This window comes from Cervus elaphus, chromosome 4 (assembly GCF_910594005.1).
Source record: "Cervus elaphus chromosome 4, mCerEla1.1, whole genome shotgun sequence".
Lineage (NCBI taxonomy): Eukaryota > Metazoa > Chordata > Mammalia > Artiodactyla > Cervidae > Cervus > Cervus elaphus.
The window spans coordinates 45,541,333-45,548,628 of NC_057818.1; the positions used below are offsets into that span (position 1 = coordinate 45,541,333).

Sequence of the window (7,296 nt, forward strand, 5' to 3'; positions counted from 1 at the left end):
TAAGAGTTGGACTATTAAGAAAGCTCAGTGCTGAAGAATTGATGCTTTTGAACTGTGGTGCTGGAGAAGACTCTTGAGAGTCCCTTGGATTGCAAGGAGATCCAACCAGTCTATCCTAAAGGAAATCAGTGCTGAATATTCATTGGAAGGACTGATGTTGAAGCAGAAACTCCAGTACTTTGGCCACCTGATGCAAAGAGCTGACTCATTGGGAAAGACCCTGATGCTGGGAAAGATTGAAAGCGAGAGGAGAAGGGGACAACAAAGGATGAGGTGGTTGAATGGCATCACCGACTCAATGGACATGAGGTTGAGTAAACTCTGGGAATTGATGATGGTCAGGGAGGCCTGGTATACTTCAGTCAATGCGGTCACAGAATCTGACACAACTGAGTGACTGAACTGAACTGAACAAGGTAAAGGTTTACAATGTTTGATAAGTGAGAATCAAGTAACCTTTTGCTGGAGGCACCTGGCTGTGCTTTCTCTGAGCCACCTGTGGCAGATTAATGTTTGCCGAAGACCTAATCTGAGGTTGGGACACATGGTGTGACAATAGGCAGAACCCTATGCCAAATAGGATTCATATCCGGTAACTGCTCCTGGCAAAGAGGTACCATGTACTGAGCTGCAATGTCAGATGACCTCCGTGGAGCTCCTGCTCACCATGGCTCCTGTTGCCTGGGGTCCATCGCTCTGAAGGTCACCCCAGGAGGGCCTCAAGTGGCTGCAGGTGTGACTCAAAGTTTCTTAGGCAGGAAGCTGAACGCCACAAGGCCCAGGCTGCATATGTTGGCTCTTTGTCTGTGGCAGCAGTAGTTCTGTGTGGTGAGACAGCTGCCCATGGATCCCATGGCTCCCGTCCTTGAGAAGACACTGCCCCCAAATGCCCTCTGAGCTCTGTGAGGAGAGGAACCAGGGCCTGGAGTGCTGAGTAACACAGGTGGCTGCTATGGATCCAGCCCAGTGCCCTTTCAAGGGTGCCACAGGGTCCTCAGAGACGTCCCCAGATCATGCAGACATTTGGAGACATCTAGTGAAGAGCTGGTCAGGGTCAATGTAGGAATGCTGCTGATGTAGCCCTGTCCTAATGCAGGTTGTTGTTGTTGTTGTTGTTTTTAAGGTATTTTAATTTGGAGGATATTACTTTACAATGGTGTATTGCTTTCTGCCATACAACAACATGACTCAGCCATAAATATACATAAATCCCTTTGTCTTGAATAATCCCCATCCTCCACCACATCTCACCCCTCTAGGTTGTCACAGAGGACAGAGTTGAGCTTCCTGTTTCAAGTTGTTACTAGTAAAATTTTAAGTTGGGATTTTAGTTTTATAGAAAAAGTGCAAATATTTGTCAAAACTGAGAGACAGCATTGGAACCTACAACTAAATAAATGTTACAGCTTATCTGAATTTCATCAGGCTGTCTGCTAATCTTGGATTCTGGGATCCCATCCAGACCCTAAACTCACTGCATTTACTGTCATGTGTCCCTAGTGTTCTCTGCTCTGTGGAGTTACTCATTCTCTCCTGGTCTTTCATGGTCTTGACAGTCTTGAGGAGAACTATCAGGAACCAGGGATGGTAGAAGGCCCCCAAGCTAAGTTTAGCTGCTGTTGTTCTGATACTGTTGAGTGGGGTTCAGACTTTGGGTTTCGAGGAAGACACCACACAGGTGAAGCTTCCTTCCAGTCCCCTTACATCAGGGCACATGTGATAGCTTGTGTCTTACCACTGGGAATAATCAGCCTTGATTAACTGATTATGTAGAGTTTGCCAGGTTTCTGCAGTGCTTTCCTCTCCTCCTCCTCTTTCCTTTGGAGATGAGTTACTAAGTCTAGCCATGCTCAGGGAGGGCAGGACAGTAGGTTCCCCCTCCTAGAGGGGTAGTCTATGTCTATTATTCAGGATGTTTCTGAAAGGAATGGTTGTGTCCTCTCCCACATTTATTTATTTAGACATTAATTTATTTCAGTATGGATTCACACATATTACTTTCTACGTTGGTTTATCCTTGAATACTCTGTTACTTATTTTGTCTGTCAAACCCTTTCCAGTTTGGCCATTAGGAAATTCTCAGGCTACCTTCTAGTATTTTCAAAGTCCATCTGAAATCATTTGCCACAACAAACTGCTTTTCTAATGTGGAAAGTTGAGTTTAACTCAGAGTTTTCACATACAGGCTGCCACCTCTGATCAACTCAGCCCTCTGGGGCTTAGAACTCCTGTCCACAGTGGCCTGTAGGGCTTGAACCTCAGAGTCTCTGCCCCAGAAGACAAACCCTCAAACCCACCGCTTCTTTCTGATGTTCCAGGATAGACTGTGCAGTGCAAGCACCTCTCAAGACCAGGTTCACTGTGGAGGAGGTAGGACAGCCAGGAGAAGGGGCAAGGCTGGAACCTGCTCAGGAACTAGCTGGCTAAAGAGCCTGAGAAAAGCTGGTGGCATGATCCAAAATTACAGAATTACAAGTGCCTGAGAAAAGCCACGTGACCTTAAGTCCTGCGAGTTCCTTGTTGGGCATGATTGATAGCCTAAGCCTGCTGACCACCAGTGTCAGGGCCCTGTCTAGAGACTGCAGATATTAAGACATCTGGGGGCTTCAGTAGGGTCCAGCTCCGCGTTCTTATCTACAGGAATTAAAGTGTGGGGGGAAAGGAAGGATTCTGGACGACCTTTTTTCTCCATTACAGTGGTGTAGATCTGTCCTTGACATTTTTGTGATTCCCTCTGCTCAGTTTGGGGGAGTGCTTCCCTCAGAGCCAGGATAGGTTGGGGGAAGGATGATCAGGAAAACAGGTGATGGTTGTGGACCAGAAAACAGAGCATTTGGCTCCGAATTGAGTCACTTAGTTCCACTTGATCTTTGGCAAAGATACCCCCACATGTCCTCCAAGAGCTGTGCTCTCAGAGTAGGATGGTCTTCCACAGCAAACACCCCAAAGGTCAAAGGAGCCACCTGTGCCAGGAGCCTAGCCACAGGCCTGTGGTCCAACTGGGAGGGAAGTGGGCTGGGCTTGGGGAGCTAGTGGTGTGTAAAGCAGGCGAAACCCTGCCCTGAGCAGAGCATTCCAGCTGCCGCCACGATGAAGGGAGCGCTGCTTGTGCTGGCCTTGCTGGTGACCAGAGAGTTGACCTTCAAGATGCATGAGGGTAGGAAGGAGAGTCTGGATGGCCCTCCTGATCCTTGCCCGTTGCTGTCTCACTGCATCCTTCCCAGTCTTATCCAAGCCACTTCAAGGGGCAGATTCTGAGGGCAGGTGGCTGATGAGTGCCCAGGAGTCCTGCACAAATTTCCTGAGGCATGCAGTCTTTGAATGGAGCGGGTGGTGTGGAAGGGTCATTATCTGTGCACACGCTGATGGATAGTTTGTTGAGGGTAGTGGTGCTTAGTGAGAGGAAGGAAGCAGGCTGGTATGCCTGGGGGCAGTGGTCAAGGGCAGAGGGGTCTCCAGGCCTAGCCCCTGGGAGTTCCTCATCGGGAAGGGTTGGTCTGGGATATAAGGAGTCCTGGCAGAGGGCGGGTCTCTGTGGCACGTGAGACTGAAGCTTGGATGTGTGAGTTTCTATCAAGTGGTGGGAAACAGATGCTTCTAACCTGGTGATTCTTTTGACAAGGTGTTTTCTGTCTCTGCCTTCAGTGGAAGCCTGCCCTGTGTTCTATAAAGCTGTCAGTGCTGTAAGCCTTAGACTCCCAAGTAAAGCACTGAATGAAACCTTAGATTCCATCGATGCTAACGAGGCAGAAAGAGCGGCCTTTGAAAAAATCCAGGATTGCTTCATTGAAGCAAGACCTGAGGACAGGTTTAATCATCTGAAATATAAGGTAACTTACTTTTACCCACACTGACCTTGACAACTCACGTGCAGCATAGTTCAGTATGCCACATGGTAATAGATCATTCAATCATGGGATTTGTGATAGAGCTATAAACAGAGAAGCACATAAACCTTTTGCCCAACCTATAATATGCAAGCACAGGCCACCTGCACATCTAGCCTCTTGTTGCCAAATATGTCCATATCATGTCAGTCAACTCACACAGAATCAGGGACTAGTGTCAGTGCACTAGAAGTGAATTGACTTCTGTAATTTTTTTTTTTCTCACTGAGAGGAAGTAGCATTGGAGGAGTAGCATTTTAATTGTTGCAGGAAATGAAGCATTCAGCTTACACATGTAGCAGTCCTGTCATCTCTACTTTAGGAATATATAAAAGGCACCCCAGCTTTTAGGTCTCCTTCCAGCATGGGACTCCCTGGCTTATAAGCTTTCTGACTTGTGGTCACATCACATCCTCTGTGTCCCTTTCTGTTGGACATTGCTCTAGCTCAGAGCCCAATTTCCACCGACATGGTCTCAGTGACTACCAGCCAGAATTTCCACTCTGGTGTTTTGGTGGCTAAACCTCCTGGGGCAGCTTTGAGGTACGTGTGACCACTCATTGGGCTAATAGAACCATCTTTTTGATGTAGCTATTTTTTAGTATTTGAGATTTGAATAGTCTGTCTCTGCATATTTTCCTCAAATTGTTAATTGTTCAAAACGAGGTTTGCCACAATCCAGAATATCATGCACTAATAGAAGCTCCCATGGCACATGGGGTTGTTTATGACACTTGCATATGCATTCTATCCACCCAGCACACCTGACCGAGGAGGCTCAGGTGTGACCCAAACCCAGTCTCCAGCACTTTATTCCTCCTTCAGGCCCAACCCCATCTGTTCCCTGCTGACCGTGGTCATCTCCTCCCCTTCCTGGCATGACTGGTGGCTCTGTCTCCCTCCTGACACTGGTGCCTGGGCTACTAGGGAGCCATCCTCCCCCTGGGGCCTGTTGGCAGTCCCCTCTCCAGTGGTGGGACTGTGGGCAGAGGTTCTTGCTGGGGATGGGGCTGAGTCCCTGAGGGTGAGACATGAGTTGATCCTGGGAGACAGGATAGCCCAACAGTGGGCTCAGGTCCTGTCCCTCCACCTCCTTCTCCCTTCCAGGTGTCCATCATCTTCAGTAACGATTGCACCGGCTATAAATTGTCCTCGGTGGTGAATGCTCTTATAGGATTTGTTTCCAGTCTGCTCTCTTTGGTGGGATAAGCTTTGCCAGATGTGCCTGGTCTGCACTTGATCCTCCTGCCCTGTTCTCCTTCTGTTCCTGAAGCTGGAATCCAGACACCTTCCCCACCTGATGTGGCCTCTATCAGGCTGACTCTAATAAAGTCACTGCAGCATTGCTCATTGTGCCCAGCGTGTGTGTTCTCTTCAGGCAGGATGTGAGGCAGGAGGTCTTGAGTGATGGTGAGAAGTGATACATGTGGTCCATGAGAGCTTGGGGCCAGGGTCAGACAGAACCTACACCCCGTCCCTGGCCAACTGTGGGAGGATGGGCAAGGTTGTTGTAACTTTCCAAGTCATTCTGTCATCTGCTACAGGGGGATTTTGTGTGAAGTTTAAGCATGACAACCCACTCAATGTTCTTGCCTGGAGAATCCCAGGGACGGGGAAGCCTGGTGGGCTGCCATCTGTTGGGTTGCACAGAGTCTTACACGACTGAAGCGACTTAGCAGCAGCAGCAAGCAAAATAACAAATGTGTAACCCGCGACATCACCAGCCTGGCAGGATAAAATTGTTGTTTTGGGGCACAGATAACATGGGTCTCACTCTGGCCTTTAGCACAGTGGCAGAGCCTCCAGTCCCTCTGGTTACTGACAGGTGACTACAGAGATGACCTAAGAGGGTCATCACTGGTCCCCTCTCTCCCAGTGGCATTCTACATTTTCTACTTCTTAGGTGGGTGTCTTCTGAGGAGCAAGCATTTCTTCAGGGACACTAAGTGCCACTGCTGTTCTTGGTCCTGCACTGGGCACCAGGAGCCCTAATAACAGCTGAACCAGGAGGAAGGGAGTGGCGGGAAGAAGCTACCCCGGTGGGAACACTATTTCTGTGGAAACAGCTCATGCTGTGAAGTGTGAATTGCTGATGTGTCACATGGTCTCATGTCCCAAATCCTCTGCCTACTTCTAAAAGCATGAAATGGGTAGTTACATTACCATAGGAGATTTATGAGGCTACAAGGGAGGGACTAGAATCTAGCCCAGTTTCCTAGGGTCTAGCACAATGGCAGGCTACAGTCAACATGAACCCCATAAAGAGCGGCATAACTGGTAAGATCTCTCTACCTTCTGACCAGGCAAGCATAAGCTTACACACTGGGAACTGAACCTGGGACTTGGGGCTAGTGGCTAGGCCCTTGAGTCTAAGTTCTTCTCTGACCTGCTGTGTGAAATTAGGTATTAAATACCCTGAATCACTCTTCTACACCTTGATTTTATGTGTACCAAGTTCTGTATGCTCTGCCAGATTTAGTATTACGTGTTTGTGCAGCTCAGGTGCTTCAGTTGTGTCTGACTCTTTGCATCTTTATGGGCTGTATCCCCACCAACCTCCTGTGTCTGTGGGATTCTCCAGTCAAGAATATTTGAATGGTTGCTGTGTCCTCCTTCAGGGTATCTTCCCGATCCATGGATTGATCTGGGTCTTCTGCCTTTCGGGCAGATTCTTTACTATCTGAGCCTCCAAAGAAGCCTCTGACTCACCTCCCCATAAATAAAATTTTGTTCTAATGAAGGTTAACTTAAGGTTGACCTCCAAAACTAAATTCTTCAAGTCAACCAAAAAAATTGAGAGAAACAGGAGTTAAAAGGAGGTTTGTTTTCACCAATATTACAATAGAAGTTTGTATCTATAAATAATCTAGTTTTAGTGGAAGAATAGATTTTTGGTCATTGCGACAGAAGACAAAACCCACATACAGAATCAAATATAGCTTAATATATAATAATAACAGTTTATTGAATCATGAATTAGTGGCCTTTTAAAAAATGACATAGAGAAAAATGACCAAACATTAAAACAATCTAGATGGATCTCCCAAGCCTTTTCCCATGGATTTGTGTGGAGTAATTATTTAATTGCCATCATTCAAAGAGTTAATTATTCATTTATCACAGCTCATTTTTCTTCCACCTCCCCACCCCTCAGTTTGACTTTTATGACATCACAGTTATTTTTCTTCCTGCTTTACTGGGTGATCCTTCTCAGGTCTTTATGATTTTGTTCTATAAAAGGGATCAATCTCTCTGCATGTCTTTCCTTCTGTAAATATGTTCAGTTTGTTAGTGGTATCATCCAGCTTCATATTAACTTTATTCATAACATATGAATTTAAATCTCCAGTCCAAAGTAAAACATTGAAAAGCACAGAATTGATCCTCATGTAATATTTATTTAGTGGAC

At 46.8% G+C, this 7,296-nt stretch overlaps 1 long non-coding RNA gene across 1 annotated transcript; it reads left to right on the forward strand.

Annotated features, from left to right (window-relative positions):
• The first annotated feature begins 3,629 nt into the window (after window positions 1–3,629).
• Window positions 3,630–5,233, forward strand: LOC122690795. The gene is made up of 2 exons (XR_006340105.1): window positions 3,630–3,830; window positions 4,995–5,233. It is a non-coding gene; the product is annotated as an uncharacterized LOC122690795 (long non-coding RNA).
• The last annotated feature ends 2,063 nt before the right edge of the window (window positions 5,234–7,296 follow it).